This window comes from Callithrix jacchus, chromosome 17, assembly GCF_049354715.1.
Source record: "Callithrix jacchus isolate 240 chromosome 17, calJac240_pri, whole genome shotgun sequence".
In the NCBI taxonomy this organism is placed as follows: Eukaryota; Metazoa; Chordata; class Mammalia; order Primates; family Cebidae; genus Callithrix; species Callithrix jacchus.
The window spans coordinates 73,153,097-73,170,704 of record NC_133518.1 but is presented as its reverse complement, the minus strand read 5'-3'; the positions used below and the strand labels follow the sequence as shown (position 1 = coordinate 73,170,704).

At 33.5% G+C, this 17,608-nt stretch overlaps 1 long non-coding RNA gene across 1 annotated transcript in view; it reads right to left on the bottom strand.

Moving 5' to 3' along the window:
- Nucleotides 1-1,610: 1,610 nt before the first annotated feature.
- Nucleotides 1,611-17,608, bottom strand: part of LOC118148900 (uncharacterized) — a 168,543-nt gene continuing 152,545 nt past the window's right edge. The window contains exon 3 of the long non-coding RNA XR_004735964.3: nt 1,611-1,725. This is a non-coding gene — a long non-coding RNA (uncharacterized LOC118148900). The remainder of the gene's footprint in view (nt 1,726-17,608) is intronic.

The window sequence follows — 17,608 nt, the reverse complement described above, 5'->3', positions numbered from 1 at the left end:
TGATTTGCATTTGTTGAACCAACCTTGCATCTTAGGGATGAAGCCAACTTGATCTTGGGGTATAAGCTTTTTGATATGCTGCTGGATTCTCCGCTGGGCAGAGATTTGTCCTCACTGGAATAAACACTTACTAGATATGGGTTTGGCTATCCTGCATGCAATGCTTCTGCCAAGACTACCATCTGTGAACTCAGATACCTTATCCACCATCGTGGTATTCCATATAGCATTGCCTCTGACCAAGGAACTCACTTTATAGCTAAAGAAGTGTGGTGGTGTGTTCATATTCATGGAATTCGCTGCTCTTACCATGTTCCCCATGGTTCCCCAGCTGTTCCTGAAGCAGCTGGATTGATAGAACAATGGAATAATCTTTTGAAGTCACAATTACAATGCTGACTAGCTGACAATACTTTGCAGGGCTGGGACAAAGCTCTCCAGAAGGCTCTGAATCAGTGTCCAATATATGGGACTGTTTCTCCCATAGCCAAGATTCACGGGACCAGGAATCAAGGGGTGGAAGTAGAAGTGGCACCACTCACCATCACCCCTGGTGATCCACTAGCAAAATTTTTGCTTCCTGTTCCCACAATATTACATTCTTCTGGCCTAGAGGTTGTAGTTACAGAAGGAGGAATGCTGCCACCAGGAGACACAATGACAATTTCATTAAACTGGAAGTTAAGATTACCACCTGGACACTATGGGCTCCTCCTGCCTTTAAGTCAACAGGGTAAGAAGGGAGTTACAGTGTAGGCTGGGGTGATAGACCCAGACTATCAAGATGAAATCAGTCTACTATTGCACAACAGAGGTAAGGAAGCATAGACATGGTATACAGGAGATCCATTAGGGTGTCTCATAGTATTACCATGCCCTGTGATGAAGGTGAATGGGAAACTACAACAGCCCAATCCAGGCAGGACCACAAATGACCCAGACCCTTCAAGAATGACGGTTTGGGTCACTGCACCAGAGGAAAAAACACCACAACCTGCTGAGGTGCTTGCTGAAGGCAAAGGAAATATGGAATAGGTAGGAGAAGGTAGTCATCAATACCAGCTACAACCATGTGACCAGCTGCAGAACTGAGGACTGTACCTGTCATGAGTATTTCCTCCTTCTTTTGCTAAAAACATGTTTGTGCATGCGTACACTGGTACTAAGAAAATATCTTTATTATTTCCTTTTCCTTTATCATGTAACATAAGATTTATTGACTTCATATCAGCATTTAAGCATTGCTAACTTTATGTAATAATATTTGGGTTGGGGATCACTGCATTTCCAATTGTATGGAGGACAGTGTATTATGTTAAGTATAATTATGACCTCATTATTGTCTTTATTTGAAGATTATGTACGACCTCAGCAGCTTTGTACGGGCTCAAGTTGACAAAGAGTGGACTCATGATAGTTAATACTGAGGGTCAACTTGACTGGACTGAAGGATATAAAGTATTAAACCTGGGTGTGCCTGTGTGGGTGTTGCCAAAAGAGATTAACATTTAGTCAGTGAACTGGGGAAGGCAGATTCACCCTAAATCTAGTGGGCACCAGTGGATATAAAGCAGGCAGAAAAACATGAAAAGGACAGATGGGCCTACCTTCTCAGTCTACATTTTTCTCCCATGATGGCTGCTTCCTGCCCTCGAACATCAGACTCCAAGTTCTTCAGTTTTGGGACTCAGAATGACTCTCCTTGTTCCTTAGCTTGCAGACAACCTATTATGGGAATGAACTTGTCATTGTGTAAGTTAATACTTAATAAACTCCCCTTTGCTTGTGTGTGTGTCTGTGTGTGTGTGTGTGTATGTCCTTGTCCAGCCCCAAACCACGAACTATTTCCCCTTTCCCCTTTATTTTCTTCTAGAAGTTTCTTTTTCTTTTCTTTTCTATTTTTATTATACTTTAAGTTTTGGGGTACATGTGCAGATCGTGCAGGTTTGTTACATAGGTATACACATGCCATGATTGTTTGCTGCATCCAACCCCCTGGCATCTACATTAGGTATTTCTCCTACTGTTATACCTCCCCAATTCCCCCACCCACCTGCTATCCCTCCCCTAGCACCTTCACCCCCAACAGGCCCCAGTATGTGATGTTCCCTTCCCTGTGTCCATGTGTTCTCATTGTTCAACACCCACTTATGAATGAGAACATGCAGTGTTTGGTTTTCTGTTCTTTGTCAATTTGCTGAGAATGATGGTTTCCTGCTTCATCCATGTCCCTGCAAAGAACATGAACTCATCCTTTTTTATAGCTGTATAGTATTCCATGGTGCATATGTGCCACATTTTCCTTATCCAGTATATCATTGATGTGCATTTAGGTTGATTCCAAGTCTTTGCTATTGTAAACAGTGCTGCAATGAATATACGTGTGCATGTGTCTTTATAATGGAATGTTTTATAATCCTTTGGGTATATAGCCAGTAATGAGATTGCTGGGTCAAATGGTATTTCTAGTTCTAGATTCTTAAGGAATTGCCACACTGTCTTCCACATGGAATGAACATTTTTACACTAATGAACTAATTTACACTCCCATCAACAATGTAAAAGTGTTCCTACCTCTCCACATCCTCTTCAGTAACTGTTGTCTCCAGATTTTTTAATGACTGCCATTCTAACTGGTGTGAGATGGTATCTCAATATGGTTTTGATTTGCATTTCTCTAATGACCAGTAATAATAAGCTTTTTTTCATATGTTTGTTGGCTACATAAATGTCTTCTTTTGAAAAATATCTGTTCATATCCTTTGCCCACTTTTTGATGGGGTTGTTTCTTGTATAAGTTACTAATGACCTACAAAGAGACTTAGACTCCCACACATTAATAATGGGAGACTTTAACCCTCCACTGTCAATATTAGACAGATCAACAAGATAGAAAATTAACAAGGAAATCCAGGACCTGAACTCAGACTGAACCAAGTGGACCTAATAGACATCTACAAAACTCTCCACCTCAAATCTTCTAGAAGTTTCATAGTTTTAGGTTGTAATTGAAATTATTCATCCATTTTGCATTGATTTTTATATATAGTGTTAATTAGGGGTCTACTCTCATTCTTCTGCATGTGACTATACAACATTCCCAGCACTATTTACTGTAAATACAGTCTTTTTCCCTATATGCATTTTTGGTAACATTGTCAAAAATCAGTTAGCTGTAGGTACATAAATTTATTTCTGGGCTGTCTTTTATGTTCTATTGGCCCATGTGTTTGTTTTTTTGTTTGTATGCCAGCACCATGGAGTCTTGGTTACCATAGTTTTGTGGTATGTTTTGAAGTCAGGTAATATGATGCTTTCAGCTTTTTATTATTATTATTATTATTATTTATTTTCCTCTGGATTGCTTTGACTATTTGGGGTCTTTTGTGGTCTCATATGAAATTTATATATTTTTTAAAAAATTTCTATGAAAAATATCCATGGAATTTTGATAAGGATTGCATTAAAACTGTAGATTTGCTTGGGTAGTATGGCCACTTTAACAATACTAATTCTTCTAATCCATGAGTACAGAATATCTTTCTATTTATTTTTCTTCAAGTTGTTTTATCAATATTTTATATTTTTTATTGTAGAGACGTTTCACCTCCTTTGTAAGGTTTATTCCCAGGAATCTCTTTTGCTGTTGTTGTTGCTATTATAAGTAAAATGATTTTCTTTTCAAATAGTTTATTATTAGCATATAGAAACACTAGTGATTTTTGGCTGGGCACAGTGCTTCACATCTGTAATCCCAGCCACTCAGGAGACTGAGACAGGAGAATCAATCAGTGAAACTGGAAGGCAGAAGTTGCAATGAGCTAAGATTGTGCCACTGCACTCCAGCCAGGGTGACAGAGTGAGACTCTGTCTCAAAAGAAAAAAGAAAAAGAAACAGTACTGATCTTTGTATATCTTTGTGTATTGGTTTTGTACCCTGCAAGTATAATGAATTTATTTCTTTGAACAGACATTATTCATGGAGTCTTTCAAGTTTTATATATATATGTCATTTATATACACATATATATACACATTTATATATACATATATATATAGGTATACCAATATATATATGTATATAATACATAATGGTATGTATTATGCCTATATTATATACACCTATATATATATACATACATATATACCTCACCTATATATATAGGTATATATGTGTGTGTGTGTGTATATATATGTAAAACATGGTATATATGTATATATGTGTGTATATGTGTGTGTGTGTGTGTGTGTGTTTTGCAAATAAGAACAATTTGGCCTCCTTTTTTCAAAGTTAGATGCTTTTTATTTCTTTCCCTTGTCCAAATCTGTGCCTAGGACTTCCAGTATTATTAGTATTTTGAATGGAAATTTATTATTATTTCTACTTATATTTTGAGTTATTTTATTTTTGGTTGCTCTATAATTTGCAGCCTACATCTAAAATTGTTAAAGCCTTTTACAGATTTCTACTGTTATTTACAGTTGTAGTTAATAACTTTAGTGTAATTCAATTCAGTGACCATTTACTGTAATACTACTGCTATAAAATTTTCTTTATATATGTTGCAAATCTTACATACATTGTTATAATTATTATTGTAAAATTATATCTGTGAAAGAAGTTAAGACAATAGACACTTTAATATATTACGTTTTCCAATTCATGAAGACAGAGACGACTTTCCATTTTTTGGTGTGTGTTTTGTTTAATTTTTTTCTCAATGTTTTGTAGTTTTCAGAGTGCAAGATTTCTCCCTTCTTGGTTAATTCTTATATGTATTATTCTATCTGTTGATATTGTAAGTGAGATTTTTTTGGTTTTCTTTTCAGATAGTTCATTGTTAGTGTATGAAAATTTTTTAGTGTCTAGAAAGCTGTTTTTTATTTCTTTTTGTGGGGTTGCTTTGGTGTTATTTTCCTACTTCAATATAGGTTGTTCCCATCAAAATCCCTTGAGCTGTTATTGTAAACTATACTTTTTTGTTGCTTATATAATTGCTTTTTAAATCACTCAAGATAATAAGGGAGAAGAAATACGCAAATATGGTCTTTCATTGTTTTCTCCATCATTACCTCTATTAGCACTGTTTGTTTTCACATGTGCGTTTGAATTACTGTCTAGTGTTTTTTGTTTGTTCTCCTGCTTTTATCTGAGGAACATTCTTTGGTATCTTTTGTAAGGCAAATATCTACTACAAATTCACTAATTTCCTGTTTATTTGAGAATATGTTTATTTTGACTTTATTTTTGAAAGAGTATTTTGCTGGAGACTAGAGTCTTGGTTTCTACAGTGTTTTTGTTTGTTTGTGTTTTTGTTTTTTCTTTCCACACTTTGAATATGTCATTCCACTGTCAAATAAGTCTACCGTTAACCTCACTACTTCTCCCTTATGTTTGATGAGTTGATTTTCCCTTGCTGCTTTCAACGTTTCTTTGTCTTTCAGCATTTTGAATATGATGTTTCTGAACATGAATCTCTTCGTTTTTATTCTACTTGAATTCCATTGAGCTTTTTAGATGTACAGACGCTTTTCATCCAGTCTAGTAAGCACTCAGTCACTATTTATTCAAATATTTTTCTGTTCCTTTCTCTCTCTAGTTTCCTTGTAGTAGTCTCGTTAATTTATTTGGTAATCTACTTCATGAGAACCCATTTATCTCTGATACTGTTTTTTTTCCTTCATTTGTCTTTTCATCTATTCTTTGGATTGCTTAATCTCTATTGATTTATCTTCAGATTTATTGACACTTTCTTCTGTAAGCTACAATCTATTGTTGAGTGCCTCTAGTCAATATTTTGTTTTTGTGATTGTACTATTCTACTTCAGAATTTCATTTGATTTTTATATTTTATGATTTCTATGTTTTCATTCATATTATCTACAATGACAGTGTAATCATAACTTCCTTTAATTTTATAAATATTGTTTTCTTTAGTTCCTTGAACATATTTACAATGCTTTGAAATCTTTCTCTGCTAGGTCCACCACATAGTTCCCTTAGGATAATTTGCAAAAACTCTTAGTTATTGCTTATATTTTATAATTTTTTTTTAAGCAGTAAGACTGTTGTTTTGCTACATAGGTTAATCAAGCGTTTTACTCTAACATTCTAGAAACATCTCCCTCCCAGGCTATTTTAATTTAGAAAAAAAAATTGTAATTAATGCTTGAACACTAAACTATCCATTTTGTAATGCAGAATGTTTGTTAACATTTATATTTAAATATTTTATTTTCTGCTCTAACTCATTATTTCACTAAATTTTATTAGTTTCGAATGTAGTAGAGAGGAATGAAGGAAGGAGCTGATAAACTTTGTATTACTTATTTCTAACTTAGTTTAAAATATGACAAAATAATGTCAATTCAAATTATGTGATTCTTGGAAATTTACTGACATTTGTATTTTGGCCTAGTGGCCGGCTTTATTCCTTTAATTGTATATGTGCATATTTTTCATTTACAAGCTTGTTAAATTTGCTCAAAAAGTATATTCACATTAATTTTTGTTGTTTCATCTAATATTTTCTTAAAAAGCTGCATTAAAGCTCTTGCTGTGATTTTCAATTTCTGCTATTTTAACCATCTGTAATTCCAGTCACATTTTTCTTTAGATTATTTATATAGAAACTTATGATTTCTTCTTACTTTTTTGTAGATTTTTAAATTAAGCACATAATTTTGAAATCCTTCCTGCCTTTCAGTGTTTTGCTTCAGATTAACGTTTGTCTGATATTGATATGCATAATGAGATTTTTCTCATTTTGACCTGATATCTAATTATTCTTCTCTTTTACTTTCAAACATTATAATTTTTTGATAAATTACATGAATATTCAATCTTATAGCAAAATAGATAATTCTATGGTGAACACTTCTTGGCATTTTACTGGATTTTATAGCTTACATTATTTGTCCTGAAAATAAGTTGAAGTACATTCCCTCAATACCTCATAATATGGCATCTTTTGGAAATAGGGTCATTGCAGATATAATTACTTATAATGAGGCCATACTGGAGTATGGGAGACCCCTAATCTGATATAACTGCTGAACTTACAAAAGGGGCTATGTGTGAAGAGATAGAGACAATGGGAAAATGCCATGTGACCATGAAGGCAGACATTGGTGTGATGCATCTATAAGCCATAGAATGCCAAAGATTGGCAGCAAACCACAAGAATCTAGGAAAGAAGCATAAAACAGATTCTCCCTCACAGCCCTGAGAGGAAGCCAATCTTGCTGACACCTTGATTTTAGAATTCTAGTCCTGGAACTGTGAAACAATAAAGGCCTGTTGTTTCAGCTGACCTTTTATGGTACTTTGCTATGGCATCCCTAGAAAATTGTTATATTGTATGTGTTTTATCAGATATATATCCATCTATAATTTCAGCCACTGATTCATCTTATTTATTGATTCATTTCACAGTAAATTTCAGGTATCAGTCTTTTGCCACCTGAATATTTCAGAGTTTAATATTTCTTAAAGTTATCCTTTTCTTTTGCAGTAAATTTTACATGCATTAAAATTCACAAAGAATAAATTCACTATATTTTGATAAATAAAAGACTTGTATAATGCACATTCTATTAAAAATATAGACCAGTACTATCACCATAGAAATTTTCCTCATGTCAATTCCTGGTCATCCCTCTATCACTCTCACAGAGACACTTACTGTCCTGAGTTTAAATATCATAGGTTAGTTTTCTATATTTTAAAGCTTCAAAAAAGTGAAATAATATAGTATGTACTCTTCTATATGTGAATTTTTTTTTACTTGGCATAAAGTTAATAGCTACTCATGTGATCTGATGTATTGGAAGATAATTTTCTTTTATTACTGAAGAACATCCCAATGTATGAATATATCACTTTTAAAATTTCCATTCTCTTTTTTTTGTCAGGACTAAATGCTATAATGTATTCAGTTGTTAATATACAGACTAGTGCATGGTAGATACTAATGGTTGCATTTATTAATAATAATATTCGCATTATAAAATATGCTAACACCCTTATTATCAACCTCCCAACTTAAACTGTAGTCTCTCGACATAGTAACTACTGTAAACTTACTAGACAAGAAACCAATATTTTTTTTTTAGAAGAAAGAAAGAGAAAAGAGGAGAGAGAACAGGAGTCTTGCTCTATTGCCCAGGCTGGAATGCAATCCAAAAATAGGTATCAAAAACCTCCTTTATGCCAATAATTGTGCTTAACAGCAGAGACAGGAAGGAATAAGGGAAGAAAGTAACAAACAAACAGCCAACCAATATTTCATTTAAATCTGTGAAATGTTATGCAAATGCTGAAGAGTGATTTACCTTCAATTATGTGGTCACTTTCAAAATAGGTGTAATGTGATACTGAGAAAAATGTATGTTCTGTGGACCTGGGGTGAAGAACTCTATAAATATTCACTGAGTTTACTTGTTCCAGGTCTGAGTTCAAATCATTGATGTCCCTGTTAATTTTCTATCTCATTGATCTGTCGAATATTAACAATGTGGTGTCAAAGTCTCCCACTATTATTGCGCGGGAGTCCAAGTTTCTTTATAAGTCATTAAGAACTTGTCTTATGTATCTGGGTGTTTCTATATTGGGAGCATATATATTTATGATCATTGACTGCTGTTGTTGCATTGATCCTTTTACCATTATGTAATATCCTTTTAATCTTTGTTACTATTAAAGTCTATTTTGTCAGAGACGAAAGTTACAACTGTTTTTTTTTCTTTTTTTGCTTTCTATTTGATTGCTAAGTCTTCCACCAACCCTTTGTTTTGAGTCTTTGTGTGTTTTTACTTATGAGATGGATCTGGATACAGTGTACCAATGGGTTTTGACTTTTTATTCAGTTTGCCTGTGTCTTTGATTGGAATGTTTAATCCATTTAAATTTAGGATTAATATTGATATTTGTGAGTTTAATATTGTCATTTAATGCTCGCTGGCTATTTTGCCCATTAGTTGATATAGATTCTTCATTATGGAGATACTTTTTACATTTTGGTAAATTTTTGGGATGACTAACACTGGTTGTTCCTTTCTGTGTGTAGTGCTTCTTTCAGAAGCTCTTGTAAAGCAGGCCTAGTAGTGATGAAATCTCTGAGTGCTTGCTTGTTCGTTAAAAATATTATTTTTCCTTCATTTATGAAGCTTAGTTTGGCTGGATATGAGATTCTGGGTTGAAAATTCTTTTCTTTGAGGATATTGCATATTGATCCCCACTCTCTTCTAGTTTGTAGGGTTTCAGCTGAGAGATCTGCTGTGAGTCTGATAGGCTTCCCGTTATGGGGAACCTGACCTTTCTCTCTAGCCGCCCTTAGAATTTTCTCCTTTATTTCAACCCTGCTGAATCTAACGATTATGTGTCTTCGGGTTGCTCTATTTGAGGAATGTCTTTGTGGTGTTCTCTGTATTAGCTGGAGTTGAGTATTGCCCTGCCTTACTAGGTTAGGAAAGTTTTCCTGAATAATATCCTGAAGAATATTTTCCAGATTGTATTCATTCTCTTCATGACATTCAGGTCCACCCATCAAACTTAAATTAGGTCTTTTCACATAGTCCCATATTTCTTGGAGACTTCACTCATTCCTTTTTACTCTTTCTTCTCTAATCTTGTCTTCTTGTTTCATTTTATTAAGTTGGTCTTCAACCTCTGATATCCCTTCTTCTGCTTGATCAATTTGATTGTTAAAACCTGTGCATACTTCACTGAGTTCTTGTATTGTATTCTTCAGTTCCATTAATTCACTTATATTCCTCTCTAAATAATTGTCTGTTCTCATTAGGATTTTGTCAAACCTTTCTCAAGGTTCTTAGTTTCTTTACATTGGGCTAGAGCATGTTCTTTTAACTCACAGAAGTTTCTTATCCACCTTCTGAAGCTTAATTCTGTTATTGGAATGCACTCGTTCTCCATCAGGCCTTGTTCCCTTGTAGATGAGGAACTGTGATCCCCTCTGGAGGGAGAGGCTGATTTTGGGTATTCTCAGCCTTTTTATGCTGATTTCTTCCCATCATTGTAAATTTATCCACCTGTCATCTTTGTAATTACCGACTTTCAAATTAGGTCTCTGAGTGGACGTCCAACTTGTTGATACCCAGCGCCAGAACCTGAGCAACCCACTGTGCCGGCAAAAACAGCGGCATTAAGATTCATGGTGCTTTTCTGCCTGGGAATCTCCTGTCTGGCTTCCTTCTTGAGTCCCTTCTTCAATCAGCTGAATAGGTGACTCTGCCTTCCCAAAGTTCCAAATGTTGACCAAAAGGGGACCCAGTCCCATTTACTCTGCACCAAGAACTGCCACACCGGCCAGAGGAGTCATGCTGGTGACCCATGGTGCTCCTCTGCTGGGAATCTCCTGGTCCTTGAGCAACAAAAATTCATGTGAAAGTGTGGCATCCTCTTGTTCTCTGCACTTTCACTGGGAGCTACAATCCTGAGCTGCTAGAAATCAGCCATCTTGGATCTCTCTCAAAATTTCCATTCTCTTAAGAGATGAACCCCTGACTCTTTCCCAATTTTACTAAGAGTAAAGCTGTCCTGAGCATTTATGTACAAGTCTTTTTGTTAGACTATGTTTTATTTCTCTTAAGGGAAGTACCTAGGACTACAATTACAGAGTCATGGAATTGGTATATACATACATATATATCTATACATACAACTGTATATGCATATATATATATACAGCTTTACATACATATATAGATATATATGTATATATATCAATTCCATATATATATATATGCACCTATATATGTGTGTGTATATATACATATACATATATGTATATACCTACATATATATAGGTATATATATGTATATGTGTATATACCAATTCCATGACTCTGTATTGTGTGTGTGTGTGTGTGTGTGTGTGTATATATATATATATATATATATATATATGTATGTAGTATTATAAGATCCAGAAAGGTTTCTTTTTCATTGTTGATTTGAAGTAGTTGAATTATTTTACATTGCAACCAAGAATGCATGTTCAAATAAAAGTTTCTTTTATATTTTTAGCCATTATGGAATGTGTTTGTTAGTCTGTGAATTTGGCTTTAATTGCTATTTTGCTAACAAATAGTGACCTTTGACAAATTTTAATAAGCTATATTCTTTGGTGAAGGAATTATTAATTTTTTTCCTATTTACTTACTTTTATATTATTTTGTAATTTGGTTTTAGGAACTTTTTAATATATCCTATGGGCACTTAATTATATATATGTTTTGCAAATATTTTTTCTGAGTCTTATTTTTTTGATTAGCATTAGCATGAATGTATAATTCTGATAGTTTTTCAATCTATAAACATGGTATACTTCTCTATTTATTTGTCTTACTAAATTATCAGAATTATTCTACTTTGGCCAATAGATTGTGACTTTATTAAATGTATTGCTATTTTATTATTTTTAATATTCTTTTAAGAAATACATATATTCAGATACAATGTTATGTACGTGAAATGATTAAGTAAAGCCAATTACCATATTTATCACCTCTCATATTTTTTGTGGTGAGACAATTAAAATTTACTTATTTTGAAATAGTATTGTTAACTGTAGTCACTCTGCTGAGAAATAAATCTGAAATCTTATTCCTCCCTCCTCTCTAAAACTTTGCACCCATTGGCTTACAACCCCACATTCCTTTCCTTCCTCCCTTACTCAGCCTCTGGTGACCATCATTCTACTCTTTACCTCTATGAGTTCAAATGCTTTAGGTTCCAAATACAAGTAAGATCTTGTGGTATTTGTTCTTTCTGTACCTGGCTTACTTAATTTAGCATGAAATGATCTGTCTTCTATGTTCATTAATGTTACTACGAATGATAGGATTTTCTCCTTTTTTAAGACCGACTAGTATTACCTTGTGTAGATATATCACATTTTCTTTATTCATTTATCTGTTAATAGATACCAACATTGATTCCATATCTTGGCTATTGTAAATAATGCTGCAATAAACACGGGAATGTAGCTATCCTTTGGACATACTGATTTTAATTTTTTTGGCTGTGTACCCAGTAGTGGGACTAATGATCATATAGTAGTTCTAATTTTAGTTTTTGGAAGATCCTCCATGCCATTTTTCATAATAGTTATACTAATTTGCATTTCCACTATGAATGTATGAGTTCCCTTTTACCTGCATTTTCACCAACACTTCTCTTTCATCTTTTCGATAAAAGTCATTCTAATAAAATGCTTTTTAACTTGCATTATTCTAATTATTAGTGATGCTGAGCATATTTTCATGTGCCTATTGGCTTTTTTTTCCTTGCTATTAAATTATTTGTTTTTTGTATACATTTTGGATATTAATTCATTATAAGTATGGTTTGCAAGTATTTTCTCTTATTCTGTGGGTTGTATCTTCATGACATTGTTTCCTTTGCTGTGCAGAATCTTTTTAGTTTCATGCAGTCCTATTTGTTTGTATGTGTTTTTGTTGCCTGTGCTTTCAGGATTGTATTTTTAAAATCATCATCCAGAACAGTGTCCTGGAGCTTTCTCCTATCTAGTCATTTTACAGTTTTACATCTTGTATTTAAGTCTTCAATCTATTTTGAGTTTTTAAATATATTGTGAAATAAGAAATCAAATTTTAATCTTCTGTCTGTGGACATCAAGTTTTCCCAACACCACTTATTGAAGAGACTGTCTTTTCCCCATTGCATATTTTGGGCATCTTTTCAAGTGACTATCAATGTGTAAGTTTATTTCTGGGCTTTCTATCTCATTCCATTGACCTGTGTTTCTGTTTTAATGCCAGTACCATGTTGTTTTGATTATAATTGCCTTAACATTTTGAAATGAAATAATGTAATAACTCCAACTTTTTCTTTTTGCTCAAGATTGTTTTGACTATTTGGGGTATTTTGTAGTTTTGTAGAAATTTAAGCGTTGGGTTTTTTTCTATTTCTATGAAAAATGTCATTGGAATTTGATAGGGCTTGGATTTGATCTGTAGACTAGGTAGTATGGACATTTTAACAATAGTTATTCTTCCAATCCATGAATATAAGGTGTATTTTTATTTAATTTTGCTTTTCTCCAATTTCCTTTGTCAGTGTTTTATAGTTCTCAGTAGACAGGTCTTTCATCTTGGTTACATTTACACCTACATGTGTTTTCATTATTGTTGCGATTGTAAATTGGGTTGTTTGCTTAATTTCCATTTTGGATACCTTGTTGTTACTCATAGAAACATTACTAATTTTTGTATGTTGACTTCATACCCTGCAGCTTTACTCAATTTGTTTATGAGTTTATCAGTTTTTTTTTTCTTTTGGTTGCATCTCTAGAGTTTTCTATATATAAGATCATATAGTCAATAAATAGAGACAACTTCACTTTTCCCTTTCCTATTAGGATGCCACTTATTTTTTTCTCTTGCATAATTACTCTGGCTAAGACTCCAATACTCTATTGGCAAAAAGTAGTGAGAAAGACATCTTTGCCTTGTTCCTGATATTAGAAAAAAACCTTTCAACTTTCTACCATTGATATATGGTTTTAACTATGGTTTTGTCATATATGGCTTTATTGTATTCAGGTACATTCCTTCCATACCTGATCTTTTGAGAGCATTTATCATGAAAGGGTTTATGGTTTTTTAAAGCTTATTCGATGATCATATAATTTTTATCTTCATTTGGTTAATGTGATACCTCACATTTAATTTACATATAACGTCAGGAAATGAGTATGCATGTGTTGAACCATCCTTAAATCCTAAAAGTAAATCCTAGTGGAACATTATGAATTATTCTTTTGATATGTTGTTTAGTTTCATTTGTCAATATTTTATTGAGAATTTTTACACCTATATGCATTAGAAATATTGGCCTATAGGTTTCTTTCCTTCCCTTTATTGTCCTTCTCTGGCTTTTGTATCAGAGTATGCTGACCTCAGAAAGTGAGTTTGAAAATATTCCGTGTATTTCAATTTTTGGGATAATTTGACAAGTATTGTCATTAGTGTTTTGGTTTTTTTTTTTTTAATGTTTGATAGAATTCAGCAGTGAAATTTTTCCAGTCCTAGGCTTTTCTTTGATTGCTGATATTTTATCACTGATTTAATGTCCTTACACACTATTGGCCTGTTCAGATTTTCAGTTTCTTCATGACTCAGTTTTGGTAAGCTATGTTTAGGAATATATTTGTTTCTTTTAGATTATTTAATTTGTTGGCATATTTTTAAATTTACAATTTAAATTGTTCATAGTACTTTCTTATGATCCTTAGTATTTCTGTGGGTTTAATTGTAATGTCTTCTCTCTCATTTCTGATTTTATTTGCATATTTTCTTTTTTTTCCTAGTCTATCAAAGAGTTTCTTGGTTTTATTTATTTTTTTCAGAAAACCAATTTTAAATTTTGTTGATTTTTTTTATTTTTCTATTCTGTATTTAAAAAAAAAAATTTGCCCTAATCTTGTTATTTTCTTCCTTTTTGTAACTTTGGTCTTAGTTTATTTTAGAGCTTTGAGGTATAATATTTGCTGGCTTATTTGACATATCTCCCTGTGTGTGTGTGTGTGTGTGTGTGTGTGTGTGTGTGTGTGTCTCATTCCACTGCTATATATGGATATATATACATATATGTCTATGTATGTGTGTGTGTGTGTATGTGTGTCTAATTCCACTGCTATATATGGGTATATATATATATATATGTGTGTGTGTGTGTATGTATATGTGTGTGTCTAATTCCACTGCTATATATGGATATATATACATATATGTCTATGTATGTGTGTGTGTGTGTGTGTGTGTCTAATTCCACTGCTATATATGGGTATATATATGTGTGTGTGTGTGTGTGTGTGTGTGTGTGTGTATGTGTGTGTCTAATTCCACTGCTATATATGGGCATATATACGTGTGTGTGTGTGTGTGTGTGTGTGTGTGTGTGTGTGTGTGTGTGTATGTGTGTACTTTTATGGCTATAAATACTCTTGTGCTCTGTGGTCTGAAGGGACTACTGGCAGGACTCTGTGGTCAGGTGTGAAGCTGGCTTGGGTCTGTGATTGCCTCTGCATAGGCAGGGTCTCTGCAGCTGCTGATCAGCCACTCTTGGTAGGCTAGAGCCTATGCTTCACAGATACACATGGATTTAGGCTTGGGTCCAGATCTAGGATAGCCTTAGGTAGAATAAAAGGGCTTTGCTGTGTCACAGCTCAGCCTCTGGGTCTGAGTGAAACCAAATGCTCCCTCCATGGAAAATTGATGGCCTATACTTGCCTGCCAGCCTGGAGGATGCTTAAGGAGAACACCTGAGCTGAGTGGGGAAGCTGGTTAGTTACTCAGATTCCTTCAGCTTAAAATATTTAGTATGGCAACGTGCTGTATTTAGGCATAGCATGTTCTGAACCCCATCACTAATTAGAAACTTTTTAATTTTATTATGGTCTCTAACATTTCCTTTCTTTGCCTTACAATTAGTAGATATATTACACTTAATTAGTTCCTTCTCTCTGAACATCAACAAAAAATAAAATTTCTTATTCTGAAGCTACAACTCTCAATATGAAAAATCTAAGATTAAGCATTTCTCAAACACTGATGCTGAGCTGAGTAACGGAATGGTGGCATCAAAGGAGCAGACGGGGCAATGATTTTTACCATCCCATATCAAAGTATTTCTCCTCAATTGAAGACATCTTTCAATGCTATCTTATCACAGCATTCGACTTTTATGATGGCTTTCATGTTTTACTTCTTAGTGCTTGAAATAGGTAGGAAGCAAGTTTGCTCATTTTGTTTGTTTTCATTTAACATGAAAGGGACTACAAGATGATATAGTTTAATAGTTCAGTTTCGCTCTTTCAACTGCTTAGATTTTGCATTCTGCTATCTAGAGGTGAATATCCTTAAAGCCGAAATTCCCCAATATACTTTGCCCCATAATTGCTCTGAAAAAATCTGTTTTCACTATCAAAATGCATGACAAATATCAAATAATGTTGACTAAAATAATTGTGTTATAATTGTGTAGACAGTATTTCATATGACTTGTTTGTGAATGATTATAGTTTTAATCATCACAAAAGAAAAAATAATGGTTTACATTGTAAATATTTATAGCAGGTGTATTGTACATGCCCCCACCACATATACCTTTTGAACTAAGAATAAATAATATATACTTTTTAATATACATCTAAAAGTCTGATTCACATTGTAGAAAGACAAGTAAAATGTAGTCACCTCCTAAGTAAATCTAGTAAATGTGATTGAATATTAAATCTAATTCTAAGTTTTCTGGAAACAGTGTAAGCAAAGAAACCTGATTTTTACTTGAAAGAGGAATGGAAGCAACAAATTAGCTATCTTCTTGCTACAAAATTTCAAGTAAGTTGGTAATATAAAACTGCACATGACATTGATTAATGTGATGATAATTGTTTTTAAATGAGAATATTGTTTTGTGGCTTTATTTTCTGATTTATTTTTGCTACTTTATTTTATCAAGCCTTAATTTAAAACAATTTTAAAGGTTATATTTAATTTTATTCAGGAGTCCAATTTATCCCTTATTTTATCTATTTATCTACATATGATTCTCAATATTTGCTTTCAAATAATTCTATGTAGAAATATATTTTTGCATTTGTAGAGTTTTGGCATGACCCCTCCTTGAATCATTTCAAGTATTTTGGAATATTCACATATTGTGTACTGTTTTATTAAAAGATCCCTTGTACCCTGTTAAACTTTATTAATCTGAGTTCTTGTAAAATAAATTGAACTTCTGGAGCTCTCTTTTACATGTACTTTTCCATAAAAACCTAATAAATTAATTTGGGGAATTCAGGTATGCAGAATTCATTTCAATTGCTTTATACAGACTTTATTTTTAAAAATCTCATATTCTAACATTTGATTAATTCCTACTTCTATTGTTTTTATTTAATTTTTATTAATTTATTTATTGCATTTTAGGTTTTGGGGTACATGTGAAGAACATGCAAGACAGTTGTATAGGTACACACGTGGCAGTGTGATTTGCTGCCTTCCTCCCCTTCACCTATATCTGGCATTTCTCCCCATGCTATCTTTCCCCAACTCCCACCCACTGCTGTCCCTACAGACCCCAGTGTGTAGTGCACCCCTCCCTGTGTCCAGGTGTTCTCATTGTTCAACACCCACCTATGAGTGAGAACATGCGGTATTTCATTTTCTGTTCTTGTGTCAGTTTGCTGAGAATGATGTTCTCCAGATTCATCCATGTCCCTACAAAGGGACTATTATTGATGGGCATTTGGGTTGGTTCCAGGTCTTTGCTATTGTAAACAGTGCTGCAATGAACATTCATGTGCGTGAGTCCTTATAGTAGAATGATTTATAATCCTTTGGATATATACCCAGTAAAGAGATTACTGGGTCAAATGGAATTTCTATTTCTAGGTCCTTGAGGAATCTCCACACTATCTTCCACAATGGTTGAACTCCCACCAGCAGTGTAAAAGTATCCCTATTTCTCCACATCCTCTCCAGCATCTGTTGTCTCCAGATTTTTTAATGATCGCCATTCTAACTGGCATGAGATGGTATCTCAATGTAGTTTTGATTT